The sequence below is a fragment of the Peromyscus eremicus genome, chromosome 11, assembly GCF_949786415.1.
Source record: "Peromyscus eremicus chromosome 11, PerEre_H2_v1, whole genome shotgun sequence".
Classification (NCBI taxonomy): Eukaryota; Metazoa; Chordata; class Mammalia; order Rodentia; family Cricetidae; genus Peromyscus; species Peromyscus eremicus.
The window spans coordinates 62,137,578-62,152,988 of NC_081427.1; positions in this window are offsets into that span (position 1 = coordinate 62,137,578).

Below are 15,411 nucleotides of genomic sequence, written 5' to 3' on the forward strand. Positions count from 1 at the left end.
TGGAGACTCTAAAAGCTAGAAGGTCCTGGACAGACGTTATGCAGACACTAAAAGACCATGGATGCCAAACCAGACTATTATATCCAGCAAAACTCTCAATCACAACAGACAGAGTAAACAAAATATTCCATGATAAAACCAGATTTAAACAATACCTATCCACAAATCCAGCCCTACAGAAAGCACTAGAAGGAAAACTCCAACCTACGGAAGTTAGATACACCCATGAAAACACAAGCAATAGATAATACCATACCAACAAATACCAAAGAAGGGTAACACACAACACTACCGCCAAAAAAGAACAGGAATTAACAATCACTGGTGATTAATATCCCATTAATATCAATAGTCTCAATTGGCCTATAAAAATGACACATGCTAACAGAATGGATACAAAAACAGGATCCATCCTCCTGCTGCATACAAGAAACATGCCTCAGAATAAAAGGCTGGGAAAAGACTTTCCAATCAAATAGGCTTAAGAAGCACACTGGTGTAGCTATTCTAATACCTAATAAAATAGACTACAAACTGAAATCAATTGAAAGAGATTGGGAAGGACATTAAATATTTACAGGGAAAATCCACCAAGATGAAGTCTAAATTCTGAACATTTATGCCCCAAATACAAGGGCACCCACATTTGTAAAAGAAGACTAAAGGTTAAATCACACATCCAAACCCTCACACTAATAGTGAGAGACTTCAACACCCCACTCCCATCAATGGACAGGTCTGCCAGACAGAAACTTAACAGAGAAATAAAGGAACTAACAGATATTATGACTCAAATGGGCTGAATAGACATCTACAGAACATTCCACCCTAACACAAAAGAATATACCTTCTTCCCAGTACCCATGGAACCTTCTCTAAAACTGACCATATGCTGAGTCACAAAGCAAATCTCAACAGATATAAAAAAACTGGAATAACCTCCTGTATTTTAATCAGACCACCATGGCTTAAAGTTAGATTTCAACAAAAACAAAAATTACAGAAAGCCTACAGTCTCATGGAAACTGAATAGTGCCCAACTGAATCACCAATGGATCAAGGAAGAAATAAAGAAAGAAATTAAAGATTTCCTAGAATTCAATGAAAATGAATGTACAACACACCCAGACTTATGGGATACTATGAAAGCAGTGCTAAGAGGAAAATTCATAGCACTAAATGCCCACATAAAGAAGTTGGAGAAATCTCACACTAGTGACTTAACAGAACAACTGAAAGCTCTAGAACAAAAAGAAGCAAACTCACCCAGGAGAAATAGACACCAGGAAAAAATCAGATTGAGGGCTGAAATCAATTAAATAGAAACAAAGAGAACAATACAAAGAATCAATGAAACAAAGAGTTGGTTCTTTGAGAAAATCAACAAGACAGATAAGCCCTTATCCAAATTAACCAAAAGGCAGAAAGACAGAATATCCAAATAAACAAAATCAGAAATGAAAAAGGAGACATAACAACAAACAATGAGGAAATCCAGAGAATATCAGGTCATACTTCAAAAACCTGTACTCCACAAAATTGGAAAATCTTAAAGAAATGGACAATTTTCTGGATAGGTACCACATACCAAAGTTAATAAAGACCAGATAAACTGTTTAAATAGATCAATAACCCCTAAGAAAATGGAAACAATCATTAAAAGTCTCTCTGCCAAATAAAGCCCAGGACCAGATGGTTTCAGCACAGAATTCTACCAGATTTTCAAAGAAGAGCTAATACCAATACTCTTCAAATTGTTCCACACAATAGAAACAGAAGGAACACTACCAAACTCTTTTTATGAGGCTACAATTACCCTGATATCCAAACTGCACAAAGATGCAACAAAGAAAGAAAATTACACACCAATCTCCCTCATGAACATTGATGCAAAAATACTTAATAAAATATTGGCAAACTGAATCGAAGAACACACCAAAAAAATTGTCTATCATGACCAAGTAGGTTTCATCCCAGGGTTGCAAGGTTGGTTCAACATATGAAAATCTGTTAATGTAATATACCATACAAACAAACTGAAACAAAAAAAAGCCATATGGTCATCTCATTAGATGCTGAAAAAGCCTTTGACAAAATCCAACACCTCTTCATGATAAAGATCCTAGAGAGATCAGGAATACAAGGAACATACCTAAACATAATAAAGGCAATTTACAGCAAGCTGACAGCCAACATCAAATTAAATGGAGAGAAACTCAAAGTGATTTCACTAAAATCAGGAACAAGACAAGGCTGTCCACTCTCCCCATACTTATTCAACATAGTATTTGAAGTTCTAGATAGAGCAATAAGACAACAAAAGGAGACCAAGGGGATACAGATTGGAAAGGAAGAAGTCAAACTTTCACTATTTGCAGATAATATGGTAGTTTACACAAGTGACCCCAAAAATTCTACCAGGGAACTCCTCCAGTTGGTAAACTCCTTTAGTAATGTGGCAGGATACAAGATTAACTACAAAAAATCAACCCACAGCTCCAGGTAGGCTAGCTCATAAGGAGGACCCTAGGAAGGACGCATGGATTGCCCAGTGATGGAGAAATGGGTGAGATCTACATGAGCAAACTGGGGGTGAGAGGGGTAATGGAGGGCAAGGGATGGGGGATGAGAGCTTAGGGGAGGAGGAGGTTCGAACTGGAACGGGAAAAGAGTGGGAGAGCAAGGAAAGAGATACCATGATAAATGAAGATACCATGGGAATAGGAAGAAACAGAGTGCTGGAGGGGGTGGGGGTTCCCAGGAACCCACAGGGATGACTCCACCATAGACTGCTGGCAGTGGTCGAAAGGGTGCCTGAGCAGGCGTACTCTGGTGATTGAATGGCTGAATACCCTGACTGTCATCATGGAGCCCTCATCCAGTGACTGATGGAGACAGATGCAGAGATCCACAGCCAGGTCCCAGGTGGAACTCCAGGAGTCCAGTTGATGAGAGAGAGGAGGGATGCTGTGAGTAAGGGATATAGAGACCATGACTGGAAAGAGTGCAGAGACGACTAGCCAAAGTTGTGGAAATGCATGAACTGTGGACCAATAGCTGAGAAGCCCCCATGGTACTGGTCTGGGCCCTCTGGAAAGGCAATACAGTTGTTTGGCTTGAACTGTATAGGGGGCCCCCAGGCAGTGGGATCGGGACCTGTCCCTAGTGCATGAGCTGGCTTTTTGGAACCTAGTACCTATGGTGGGACACTTTGTGCAGCCTTGGTGCAGGAAGGAGGGGCTTGGACCTGCCTCAATTGAATGTACCAGGTTCTGCTGACTACCCATGGGAGACCTTGCCTTGGAGGAGGTGGGAATGGGGGTGGGTTGAGGGAGAAGGCTGGGGGGCAGGAGGAGGGAGGACAGGGGAATCTGTGGTTGGTATGTAAAATAAATAGAAAATCTCTTAATAAAAAATAATAAAAAAACCGTTGTGTACCTAATTTACTTTCTATCCTAACTTGTATTACCAACCCAAAATTATCTTTTTAGACCTCAAAACATTTTCTTAGGTGAACAATTTAAGCTTTTATGTTTCTCAACCTTATATTTATATGTACCTTTCCTTTCTAAACTTGGTAAGAAGGCAAATTATAGCCATCCTTTCTTCAACTCCATTAGAGACCCAAGAAGGATATAATATTTCCTGAGTAAACAGGAAGTGCAGAGCAAGCACCTTACAAAACTGTATAAATGACAAAGAAATCTGGTTTTCTGGCAGTCATCCAAGGTTCCTCTGCAACTTTGGGACATCCATACATCTTACAGGCATAGTTGTCTGACAGATGTTTCTAGGAAGCAGGAATTTTGAAGGATTATCCCACCTCATCTTGGCAAAGTTTGGCACTCTTTTTCCTTTGTGTCCTACCTGTCCAGTTTGTACAGTACACTGTCAGCAGTCAAGGCAAGGGCAGTTCCTTGCTTAATTGACTAGCTTTTCCACAGTGAAAGCAAACTTCATATGTAAGTTCTATGATGCCCGTTATTCTTTTATGAAGTAGATTGGTGCTGACAGGAGCAGACGTGTGTCACTGTCATGAAAAGCCTTGGGTTATTAAACATGTTAAAAGCCATATTCTGTAGGTCTCCAAAGTATTTGAAGATCACCTATCTATCTAAAATATATCTGTTTAACTTTGAAAACATACTTAACATGACTTCAAGGTTGATTATTATAGGTAACTAACTACTAACCCGCATTTCTTAATTATCCTAAACAGTTAGTAATAATAGCTTTCAAGAATTAAAACTTTACATTATATTTTAAAGTAAGCATCATATGTACAATACCTTAAACAAGAGTGGAAACATACATACATTATAACAAAAATAACCTTAAATTTGTATCAATATACAAAAATCCATATCAATATAAAATATGTGAGATGAATAGTTTTCTTTTAATCCTATATTCCTATATCCACACTAAATGATGACAAACACCTATAAACTACTGAATGACAAAAACAACCCACCCCACTTCTTGTTTATGTGAGTGTTATGTACTCTAGACTGTTTTCTGTTGTCTGGGGGTGACAGCATCCCCAGGAGGCCCAGAGAAATTTGTGATAATTGTCAAGTCCTAAGAAAACCAGCTATAACATTTGTTGCCCAGTCACTGTAATGGGAAAGCAAAAGGGTTATCTGAAATTCTGCCTAGAATAGTCTGTGAGGCTGGACCATCTCAGCTGGCAGAGCAGAAGTTGTTCTGAATGCAGAACCCTGAGGAAACTGCAACAGAGGCACTTTGAAAGGTTGGATCACCTAGGTCATCCCATTTTCTTTCATTGGTCTCTGGCCCCATTGCTCTTAAAACACACAAACTTTCAAAGGTAGCATATATATATATATATATATATATATATATATATATATATATATATATATTAACACAAGTATATACTGTATGTTGTACACAAGTCAGCCAAAGATTTTTTTTCTCGTTTTATGTTTGTGCAGATAAAAGACATCTGTCAACTTTATATGTTTGTTTGGACTGTATAACCAAACCTCTATCCATAGCATATGAAAGGATAGCATGTAATAAATAGTCATGAGGACTCTGTAACCAACAAGATTTACCATGTCTCATCCAGTGTCAGAGTGGTTCCTGTGTCAAGGAATCAGCATATACATCACCTGTCTTGTGTTTTTTGTAAGTTAATTTCTTTATGTCTATAGATAATGTTTTCAGGGAGTCTCCCCCAATTAAATCTGTCTCTACTAATTTTAAAGGAATCTACAGCCTTTCATTTTCCATGGAAACAAAAGCATAACCTCTCCCCCAACACAATACATTTTCTGAATTTCATTTTAAAGTTAAGATATCCCTAATGTATCCAGGTTGCTTTAATTCAACAATTCCTTTTACAATCCCATGTCTCTCAGTAGCTGCTGTTCACTCATCAACATTCAAAAAATTCAAGTCAATATAGCACCATAAAGGATCCAGACTCCCTGTGTACATCTCCTCTTTACATGGCTTTTTCTTTATTATTATTATTATTATTATTATTATTATTATTATTATTTTACTCCTTCTTTAAAGACTTTACTTAATTATGTTAAAATTATTTATTTTTTGCTATGACTATCTACACCCATTTTCTTTTGTTTCTTAAGCACCTACACACACTGTAACCTGTTTAAAGTGTTTCTAGTCTGGACCTGTTTTACTGTGAACCTGTAGTGTCTCTGTCCATGTGAGCCAAACCTTAAACTGCCAAGTGGCAACTAGGCCCTCCACCTTGTACCTTTGGCAGTTTGCTCCACCCCCTTCCTCAGGTCCATTACAGCTGAGCCTTATGCCCATAGACCTGGCTGAGAGCTGTGTTAAACTGGGAGCTGCATTTAACTGGGAGCTACATTTATCTGCCTCAGCTATAGAAAGTTGGTGCCCACACTGTGGCAGGCATTTTTATTCAGCTTGTTGATTCTAAGTGTGCTGTCTGCTCAAGTGCTCTGCTGTACAACAGTGCCTCTTAAGGAGCCATATCTTGTTTTTGTTGTTGTTTTTCTGTTTTATTTTCTCCTTTTTAATTTTTTTTCAGCTTTCTTAGGCTCTATGTGGAAATTCAGGCCCACACTGGGTGCCATTTGTAGGTGGCATTTTCTTTGGGCCTCCAACCAGCTCCCAAATTAAGACATGGAGACTTATTATTAATTATGGAAGCTCAGCCTTAACTTAGGCTTGTCTTACTAGCTGTTTTATCTTTATTTAACCTGTTTCTATTTTTTGCCTCAGGGCTTTATACCTTTCCTTCATTCTGTATGTCCTACTTTCCTGCTTTCTCCATGTCTGTCTGTCTGGACTGACCCCTGGCATCTCCTTGGTGCCTCTTTTTCTTTCTTCTCCCAAGTCTAAATTCCTTCCCTTTCTTACTCTCCCTGTCCAGAAGTCCCGCCTACTCCTCCCTGGCCATTGGCTGTTCAACTTATTATTAGACCAATCAGGTGCCTTAGACAGGCAAGGTAAAACAGTAGCACATCTTTACATAATTAAACAAATGCAACGTATTTTTACACAGTTAAACAATTGTCATGCAAAATAAACAAATGCAACCTATCTTTACTTAGTTAAACAAATATAACACAACATAAACAAATGCAACACATCTTACAAAGTTAAACAAATATAACATTTTTTTATAGTTAAACAAACATTCCAAAATACTTTAGCTTTTGTTCTTACAGATGAGGAATCAAAATGATTATCAAAATTCTTACAAGAACAAAAGTGTAAATTGGCAGGAAATTTCCATGTGTTTTGATAGAGTTTATTTGCTGCTTCTTGTACACATGCAAAGAACTGTATAGATTCTATTCAGCTCATATACATTTGTTTTTTTAGTAAATCTGGGGTAGTAGAACATGACAGTAGCATATTGATTCAAGGTTCTTTATAGAGCTAGGAAAAGTGTCTTACAGGTATGAACATCTCATAATTTCTTACAGAAACAAAATGGTATTTTACTCCCTTTCTCTATTCTATAGGCGAAGTTTTCAAATGTTTTTAATTTGCATTTTAAGTATGTAACTTACTTTCCACCCAAACTCATTAAAGGGAACTAGAAGCACAATGACTAAGCCCTTTTGATACAAAATTGCAGATTGCTGTTCAGTATTTGGCTCCTTTTCTTTGTAGAAGACAGGGCTGTTTATCTCCTGTTTCTATAGGAGATAGAAAATGAAACATTCCTCTCCCCTCAGTGGTAGGCAGGCAGATCACTATTATAAGATCTGAACTTCACTATTGCTCTGGAATAAATAAGAATAATAGCTCCCCATCCTGTATCTAGGACTTCAGCTATATGGTTTTCCAGGTCCATTAATCAGGAATGACATCTTTTATGTACTATTCTATGTTGTCCTATGACTTTTTTTTTGGCAATGGAATGTTAAAAGATATGATGTTGTAGAGGTTGGAAATGCATTCAACACAGGTTGGCCTGTTATCTTGAATTATTGTTGCCATAACGAAAAATGGCAGGTAATTCATTGATTCAATAAAATGAGACAAAGTTAGAGAGAACCCAGCCTGAGTTTGGAAGTAAGCACATATATGCACAGGTCAGAATCACTAGTCCCCAGTTAGTAAAACAGAGATGAGTAAATTATTATAATTCACCACCTCTGGAATTATTTTGGCATGTAACACAATTACGGTGACAACTGTCAGATACTCTTGATTCTGGGACTTTTATTCTGCAGTCTTGATGCAGAAGAACAGAGACGGAGTAGAATTCTTTCATCCATAGAGATTTCATGTTCAGGGACACGCGATGGAGCGCTAGTGACAGAGTCCAGAGTCAGTCCAGTGGATCAGTGTAATGGCTTGGATGAGATTTCTACTGCTCAGTTTTTATAGGATTTTCCAGCTAACATTGTTCCAAATGAATTTATTTTCTACTTAATTGGGCCAGAGTCAGTGTATGTTATTTTCAAATCAGAGTCATCCCAATCAGCTTTTCTGTTTCATTGGAATTACTGGACTGGGAAAGGCTAAGAATGAAACTGGCTAAAAATAAAGAAATCAGGGACATGGTTCCACACTCCCATGGCAGGGTGTCAAGGCCAATTTCTCTATGCTGCAGTCACGATTCTCATTTTACGACTTTGAGAACTATCAATTCTTCCACTATCACACAGAACATGTGAGCAAGAGAGTAGTTGAGATTAATGTGATTCAAGGGGAATAAATATAAAAAAATATTTTAAAATATTAAGTGGTTTTATCATAATCCAATAATGAATGAATTATGCCACATTGACATTTCTGCCCATTTTCTAACTGTGGATACTTAGACATTCTTTTGAAGTGCCAAGAACTCTAACTAACTAAAGCTGAAGAACTCAAGGCTAAAAGAGTATTTCCTCTGATAGGCACACATTCTATATAACACAGTTCTTAAACATGACATCTAGTAACAGTTTTAGTAAATGACATGATTATAGAAAAAAATGATATGCAAAAGCACACTTAATTACTATAAAATTATTCATTCAGTCTTTCTTTTTCCTTCCTTCCTTCCTTCCTTCTTTCTTTCCTTCCTTCCTTCCTTCCTTCCTTTCTATCTTTCTTTCCTTTTTGTACTGGTTCATCTTTTTGCATGGTTCTTGGAAATGTTCCAGTTTTCAAAAGTCTCAGCGTGTACATAATTGAATGGCATAATAAATACCAGATTGACCAGTATTTTATAAGGTATGTAAAAAGCATGGAGACATGTTTGTCATTATTGCCATAAACCAGAGAAATTTATAAAGTTGCAAGTTTTGTGCCATGCATTCACAGATAGATGACTTTCATTTCATTCAAGATAGAACCATTCAAAAAATAATATCATTTATTTGGCATTAATTTTCTATTTAGTACAAGGCATTTAGTTCTAGAAACTGGATCACACTCTGATATATGCATATAACCTTCCTTGACTAGTATATACGTTTTAAGTTTATCTTTTACCTCTATACAAAGTCCTTGGCAGACTATTTTTAATGCATATATTTTAGAGACAACTGAGTCTGTTTCTTGTCAGTCCTAAATGTAAATGATTTTCTTTCCCTGATGGTTGAAAATGCTTGAAGTCAAGGCATTAGAGGGTAAATTCAGTCCATCTGCCTTTCTCCAAAGAATTAAGAATTTACATGACAGATAGAAGTTTACTTAATAGTGTTCATTCTGTATTTCCAAGAGCAAATGAGTTGGCCACCCTTAAAAGACTTTCAATTCAGATGAAACATTGAGTTGTAGGAGTAAGCGTGGGAGAATAGAGGCAAAAAAAAAGGAGACAAGGCAAAGATTTAGAAAGAAAGTAACAAGACTTTCCACATCTTCCTGAGAACAAAGCAAAGGAAAAGGGCTGGAGAGATGCTCAGTGGCTAAGAGTGCTCACTGCTGGTTAAGAGTGCCAGCTACTCTTCCACGGATAGGAGTTCAGTTCCCAGCACCCATGTCTTTGGGCAGCTCACAACTGCTTGTTACTCTAGCTGCAGGGGATCCAGTGCCCAATTCTGTCTTCTGTGGACACCCACACACATGACATTCACTCACAGACACAGAATCACACAAATAAAAAATAGTAATAATAAAAAGAACAAAACCCACAAGGAAAGAATCTGATAGTCAGAAAAAGCAAACATATAGAAATTAGAACATGAAATTCAAATGTATCTACTTGCCATTAATCTAACCATGTTTTTCCTGCAAAAGCAAGTTTCACAAAAGTTAAAGAAATATACTCATTGTTACTGCCCCCTCCTAGGTAAAATCATTAATATGCTGGCATGTTTTTGCAGTTATTTTGATTGTGTGTGGTTGGCTGCATATCCTCATACACATTAAGTTTTTCTCTGAGGACCATATTCCAAAGTCAATCAATCAATCAAACAATCGAGATGATCAACCAATATTCTTTTATGTCAAAACTTTATTTCATATTTAATGGTCACACAAATACTGCAGCCTATAGATTTAAAAAAGCGACTTCAATCCAAATTTTCAGTAAATACATCCCCCCACATTATTTAAATGGAAATTCAGCCCCATTGCACTATGACTGTGTAAAGGCCATTAAGACATGAGCGTCAACTGGCATTCAGGCTGTTGCTCACACTGAATATTCCATCACAGTCCACCTCTGCTTACCAATGAAACTCCAATGTCGGCTATTCTGTTTCCATCTGTTTCCAAATTTCTAGTGTCTTTTGTTCAGCCTGGGGCCCATCCATTTCCTGCTAAGAGCTTCATAGACTGAGGAGCCTCTACCCTGTCCAATGTCCTGCAATGTTCAAAAGTGGGTTCAAATATGCTACTGTACTATTGAGTCTCTCTCCTAACACATGTAGTACATCACACAGAGACTCATAATGACATGAGGAAATTATTTAAAATGTACTGTTTTAGATGTAACCGTCTTATTAAATAAGAAACACAGAGCCAATTGCAGAGTTAAAAGCCCAAGAGGTCAGAGCAGTAGCTAAGAGCTAAAAACCCTTTCTTACCCTACTGCCGCTGCTGTCTTTTCTCTCAGCAAGAGACCTACTTCCTGTGTGACTGTCCTTTTTATTATCTTTCTGTTCTGCCTTCTCATTGGTTGTTAACCCAACCACATGACCTCCTCGTCACTGCCTGTCTGTACAGACCTTCAGGTCTTCTATGGTTGGTATTGAGATTAAAGGCGTGTGTCTCCATGTTGGCTGTATTCCAGAGACACAGAGATCCACCTAGCTCTGCCTCCTAAGTGCTGGGATTAAAGGCATGCACCACCACCACCCAGCTTCTGCTATGGCTTGCTATTAGCTCTGACTCCCCAGGCAACTTTATTTATTAACATACAAATAAAGTCACATTCCAGTACAAATAAAATATCACCATATACTGTCCCCTATTCTATTAAGAGTTTATGAAATATAAATATTAAGCATGTTTCTAAAATGTGTGGTTACAAGTTACAAGTAGGGTGAAGTGTAGTTTTCCTACTAACTCTGAGATATGGGAGGAAATCAGTCAACACTCTTGCTGACATGTGCAGCTTATCCTGGATCATCTCCAGGCAGATCTAAGTGGAAACAGGGTCCCATATTTTTTAAACTTAAGTACATGCATGAAATAAATTAACCTTGAAGATATTGGTGTGATTTGAGCCATGGTATCTTTTGTGTATGTCATTTCCAGAGTGGAAAAAATTTGTGTGTAACCAAATTGTTGTGTAAATAAATTGCAAGCTATAGTGGAATGCTCTGTAATTATTTTTATATGGTATATAACTTAAGTAGCAAATTTCTTTAAGTTGTGTAAATGTTTTTGATATTGTTAAATGGAAGGAGGCTAAAGTTAAAGCCAGAATGCTCCATTTCATTTCATTTGGTGAAAATAAAATTTAAAAATATTTACAGATGTCTTTCCATAATTATTAGAAGTATATTATACTGTTACTAGAAATCTTTTTCATTGTGTATATATTTTGTACATTTCTGTAATTTATAGGCTTTGATTTTTTAATGATGAGAAAATCATATTACAGAGGTTTTATCTTGCGATCCTAAAGGGGGCTATTTAACCATTTCTTGAGCACAGGGTTGGAGATTCTGAGGAATGCAGGAACTAGCTTTTACTTAGTGATTCATGCTATTCTAGGGCAATCATGGTGGCAGCAATGTGAGTGTGTATGTAGCCTGGGATCACAGCTAATAAAAATACAAAAGGCTGAGAAAAAATATAGAAAGTATTAATCCATTAAAGACCTAACTACTTTTCTGTTTTCCTCACTTTTCTTCTTCTAGTTTGTTGTGGATATCCATGAACGGTGTAGCCAATAGGTAAGTTCATTCTTACTGATACTTCTAAAGAAGACTATGCCCATCCATTTCCCTACTGAAGTAACCACTGCTGTAATCACGTCTCCCATGACTTCTAAAAGATCCAAGTGAGCCCTCATGGAATGTTGGGAAAGATGAACTACTGGGTGTGTTTTACAAACATAGAAATTCCAGCTACAATGGGATTTCCAAGAATTTACCTTTGAGAAACAAATGAACAAAAATGAAATCTGTTCTTTCCTTGAGAGCTCTTTGCCCATAATTAAGAAAGTGCTAGGAAATAGAAGTGGAAACCAGTGAAGAGAACACTGAGTCCAGGGCTCTCCGAGTTCAAGGCTGGGAAGGCTTTTGTGACCTTCTCACCCAAACCTGCGATGAGACTTGTTCCTACATTCTACCCGCCACTTGAATGGTGGTTCTCTGCTGCCGCTTTGTCTGCACTACATGGAAAAGCTGCATTTAGTTTTGAAGGCCAAACGTCTGTTCCTCACTCCATGGCACCTTCTGCATTTGTTTTTAACTGCTACTGCACGTGCTTTATTGAAAGGACACTATAGGAGTAAGAAGCAGGACATCAGCTTTGGCTAGGTCATGTGGGTCAGAACATGAAATAATCTGCACGAGATATTTGCTCTTTTAAAATTATACATGGCTTAAGCTTGATTTTAAGGTTAATATTTATTTTTGGAGATTCAACCTTTTTCTAGATTTTCATGACTAAAAGATTAAAAATCTGGATGGAAGAGAAAAGGCCCCTATGGGATAGATTAAGGACTGTCAGTACACTTAGAAAGAAAATTACTGTAGAATGGGTGACACATGACCTAGGTAACTGAGATTCTGCAGCTGCTGATGGCACATGCCAGAACCAGTTCACCAGTATCTTCCAGTGACCAGTTGCTTCCTTGTAACTCCACTGGGTGTGATGAGCAGCATGGCCAAGACCATCTATCACTGTGTAGGCTTTTTCATAGCCCCTCTGTTTCCTGGCTGGATTATTTATGTAACATTATTCAGCATGGGAAAGGCCAGCTGTTAAAGTTTTAGAATCAGCAATAAGAACACATTTTTATTGGCTCTTTCATCTTGTCTACAGTGTTTTTCTTGGTTTAAATAATGATAGCAGCATGCGAGCTCCTCCACTGTAACTCTGTGTGCTTTTGGAGGGCAGAATGTTCTTTTCATAGTTCTGGAGTTCCAGAAGGAGACATATCACAATAGATATGAATTCAGCATGTGGGACTGTCTAATCACCAGGGAGGTTGAATTCACACACCTGCATGGGAGATGTAGTGCTAAAACAACAGATCTAGTCTCAGGTTGTGATAGCACAAGGGAGACAAGAGTTTAGTATTAGATTTGAGTTAAAAGTGGTACTCTCAGTATTTTGTCATATGTCAACTTGGTTAAGCAATATATTTCTACAATTGCCTTTCCTATAAAGCTCAGGCTAGCATAGACCACAGCAAAGAGTGTGAAATGTGTTTAGGAAGATGAAGCATTACATACATATATAACAGAGATCTGCCAACTAAACTAATTTGGGAGAGGAAACACACGAGCCTAAGAAGATTCTACCTTCCCTTTGGTAGGTAGAGTTTAGCCTGACTCACGGGAGAGATGGGGCCAGCTCTAAGATTAAGGGTGCTGGCTTCTTCTAAGAACAGCCATGGTAATAAGGTCACAACAAGAATGAAAACAGGTTGTAGAGATGAATCTCCTCCACCTGCCTTTTCCCGAATAACCAGTCAGAGGTTTAATATTAATTTCAAATTGTTTGGCCTATGGCTCAGGCTTATTACTAGCTAGTTGTAACATCTTAAATTAACCCATTTCTATTAATCTATGTATCTCCACATGGCCAGTGGCTTACCAGTTTTTTCATATCTTGCTTCTTGGGTGGCTTGCTGGTGTCTCTCGACCCTGCCCTTCTCCATCTTCAGTCTGAATGTACCACCTAACCTTATCCTGCCTTGCCATTGGCAAAACAGCTTTATTTATCAACCAATGAGAGCAACACATATTCACAGCATGCAGAAAGACCATTACTATGTTAAAGTTAAAACCTTCCTTTTTGATTAGACAGAAAAGGGGAACTGCTGTGGGACATCATTTTGTACACCATGAGTATGTGTTGCTCTTATTGGTTAATAAAGATGCTTTGCCAATGGCAAGGCCGAATAAGGTTAGGCAGTACATTCAAACTAAAGAGGAAGAAGGGTGGAGTCAGAAGAGATGCCAGCCAGCCACCCACCCAAGGAGCAAGAAGATACCAGCAGACCTGTAAGGCCATGGCCACATGGCAACTTATAGATTAATAGAAATGGGTTCATTTAAGATGAAAGAGCTGGCCAGCAAGAAGCCTGAGCCATAGACCATATAGTTTGTAATTAATATAAGCCTCTGTGTGCTTACTTGGAGGAATACCTCCAACCACAACAGGTTCAGTTCATCCTTAAATATTTATAGCTCCAATATTTGACACAGAAACCATACTATAGAAGCCCCTACAATTATGAAAGTTCAAATCCTTTGCATGTGTGAGCCAGCCTTTTCTAGGGTTCAAAGCCCTCTGATCCAGTCTTTGTTTTCTTTTAATCTGACACACTGTTCATTGCATCACTCACTATGTTTAATTCTATTTACTAGTTTTCTATTTCTATTACCTTGGTAAGGTCCTTCCTAGCTCCCGGCTTGAATATAAAGAATGACAGCAGTATTGTAGTACTTAGTATTCCTTTGGTCATGATCTTTGACTGTGAGAGGTCTTAGTATACCCATCAAATTCTTCGACTGGACTTCTGTGAATAAGTAAATTATCTTTCAGGTCTCTTTGGTCTTCACTAGAGGTTGTGTATGCTTTGTGTCCTCCCTCCCCCCTTTTTTTGGTCTCAACTAAAACCTAGGTTCTTTGAACAGGATTTGCATTTTTCTACATTGACTATTTTGACCTTAGCAGTATCTGGCATATTCAAGTCATCAAACACCAAGAGTTCACCTATGAATGGAATAGGAAATATAGACGGTCCTAGCTGGTGGGTTAGCAATGAAGGCATCAGTTTTCCTTCTCTGGAGGAGCTGAAGACTATCCTGAACTCCACTGTTATGTTTGTTCTCTGTGACAGGCCAACAGAACTGCTTAGGGATTGGGGGATCATGTCAGTAGTATTCGGTCACACTTCTTTCTGTTACCTGCTGACATTAAACTGGACTACTAAGAAGATACCTCCAATTCAAATACTGAAAAGAAAAAGAGTTCTCCTACCACATTTGTTTAGAACCATCACCACACTTGTGTTGATTTATGTAGAGGCAAGAACAATAGCCCTTTAAAAGACCTGAATGCTTCCTCCTCAAATAACTTTTCAGAAAATTCACCCAGCTTTGTTATTCTCTATTGGGTGTTATACAGCTTTAATTTCACATTATAAACTTCTTAACAACCTATTTTACAAGTCATCATTATTTTATCTTCCAAGGCTTATTATAGGTCTTAATTGTAACATTTATTTAAAACTGAAAAAAAAAAAAAGACTTGTACTAGTAATCAAAAGGAGAAAAAAATACTTTCTATCCTTTGAGAATGCTGACATAT